General features: G+C 57.5%; 1 pseudogene; it reads right to left on the bottom strand.

The window, feature by feature from the left end:
- Positions 1 to 349: 349 nt before the first annotated feature.
- Positions 350 to 1,959, bottom strand: LOC119509935 (annotated as a pseudogene).
- Between the last annotated feature and the right edge of the window lie 451 nt (positions 1,960 to 2,410).

Raw genomic sequence — 2,410 nt, 5'->3', positions numbered from 1 at the left:
TGTGAGGGAAGAAGCCCCCATCTCCCCATCTGGCTCCTTGAGGGGCAGTGGCTGGGCTCTTTTAACCCAGCCCGTGGCAGACAGTGCTGACCTGGTGTCAGCAAAGAGGCTTGGAAGAGGGCCCCACTGCTTCCCCAGGGGAGGACAGTGTTAGTCCCACAGAAGGCCTGTGTGTGTGAAGGTGGGGCAGGCTCCCATGGAGTATAGCTAATACTCATGGCAAACACTGAGCCGAGCTGTGGAGGGGACTCTGAGGAGGGCGGGCAGCCCACCATCAACAGAAATAGGAGGTGGAGCTAGACGGAGGGGAGGGTGAGGAAGCCCATGTCTTTGGCTGAAGTGTGGCTTCTCATTCCTCTTCCCCGCCTCGCTCCGTCAATGTGTGCCTCAAGAAGACATGAAAAGACAACAATAAATAAGTGGTGCCATCCCTTGGGCCACCTGTCCAGGGCGGTGGAGCGGATTGGTCACTCTTGGTGCTGTGGGTTGCAACCAGGATCGCCCCTGTAGCTCAGTGAGGTTGCTGCTGCTCCCCGCCTGCTGCCCTCTCACAGCCATCTGGGGAAGCTGAACTGCAGAAACAGGGATCTGCACTGTCCTAGATGGTGCTGTCACAAACACCTGGGTGGACCTGGCTGTGGGACACCTGTGTGGTGGGTGGCACCTGGGAGAAGGCATTGAGCACAGTGAAGCTGCCATCAGCCAGGCCCAAGGTGGGTGCATGCATCACCTCAGAGGGGTTGGGATACATCCCATGGCCACCCACAGTTGTGGGCACAGATGACGTCATGATGGTGGCGGGCAACGTCACTGTCCCGCTGGAGGAGATCTGCATGAGGTCTGTGCTGCTGTCGCCAGAGGGAGACGCTTGCTGTGGGGCCTGGTGCACCCAAATGGGCTGCACTGGGACCTGCTGGGCCACTGCCCCACCAGGCATGAGGATGAAGCTGGCGGCGGCTGCTCGAGGCTCCCAGAGACCTGCCACTGCCTTTACTCTTCCGCACAGTCCCAGCGGCACTGCTGATGGTGCTGGGGCTGACGTTCCCGGACGCAGATGCTAGGTCATTGGTGATGGGGAAGGAGGGGTCACTGCTGACTGGTAATGGTAGTAGAGGTGCTGGGTGCCGTTTGGATGGCGGAGATGGTACATGGCGGGTTGGTGACTGTGAATGCCGGCTTCGTCGTGTCCTTGGTCTCCCCACTGCTGCTGAACCCGGACACCAGGTAGGTGAGAGCCATCTCTTGGAAGCCTGCAGCACTCATTCTCTGGTCAGTGGTGGGGCCGAGCCAGGTGGAGACTCTGGTGAGTTAAGGCAGATCTGATCATGGGCTGCAGTTTGCCAGTGGCAAAGGTATATACGCATGGCCTGTCTCGCTGTGTCCCTATATTCCTGTCAGCATAGATGGCTCATAGGCCTTCTTCATGCTGTGTGTCCTGCTGAAGGTCGTGTAGCGCCGCAGCTTGTTGCCTACGAACTCCTTCTTGATCTTCACGCAGCCCCGGGTCTTCCTCAGCTTGCCCCGCTCACTGCGCCTGTCACCCGCCCATAACCCCAGTGGCTGTCCCCGACCCCTCGGGCCCGGCGACCACCACGCCGAGCTCCAGCTCGCTCAGGCTCCGCTTCAGGCCGCGCCGCCGGCCGCCCTGCTCCTCCTCCTCGCCCGACTCCGGGGCGCCCTCGCTGCCGCTGCAGAGGCCCCTGCGGTGGGCGCCGGGTGCTTGCCGCTGCCGCCGCCGCCGCCGCAGCCTCCCGGGGGAGAGGCCGGGCCCGAGACCCACGCCGTTCCTGGAGACCCGGCCCCGTTAGCCCCCCGAGTCCCGCCGCCGCCTCCACCGCCCGGCCGCCCCGTCGGGGTCCGGGTGAGGCTGCCCCCCAGGGCCGAGCCCCGTCCCAGCGCCGCCGCGGCCCCAGCTTGGCTGGGTAACCGGTCAATCAACGCAGGAGGGCGGACGGGCAGTCAGCGAGGAATCCCAGCCGCCGCTGGCGGAGAGGTTTCTTTTACTTGGAACATTTTAAACTATGGACTCAATTTCTTTAATAGATATAGGACAATTCAAGTTATTTATTTCTTTTGGTGTGTGTTATGATAGTTTATGGCCCTCAAGGAATTGACCTATTTCATGTGAATTGTCAAATTTATGTGTGTAGAGTTGTTTGTAATATTTCCTTATTATCTTTTTAATGTTTGGAGGTGGGGTTCTATGACGATATCTCCTCTTTCATTCCTGATATTCCTGATATTGGTAATTTGAAAATTATTTTTATTCTTTGTTAGTCAGCTAGAGGTTCATCAATTTTATTGATCTTTTCAAAGAACCAACTTGTAGTTTCATTGATTTTTCTCTGCTGTTTTCCTGTTTTCAATTTTTTAAAATTTCTGTTCTTATCTTTATTATTTTCTTCCTTCT

This window comes from Choloepus didactylus, chromosome 15, assembly GCF_015220235.1.
Source record: "Choloepus didactylus isolate mChoDid1 chromosome 15, mChoDid1.pri, whole genome shotgun sequence".
Taxonomy (NCBI): domain Eukaryota; kingdom Metazoa; phylum Chordata; class Mammalia; order Pilosa; family Megalonychidae; genus Choloepus; species Choloepus didactylus.
Note: the sequence above shows the minus strand (reverse complement) of the source record. Positions and strands in the feature narration are given on the sequence as shown.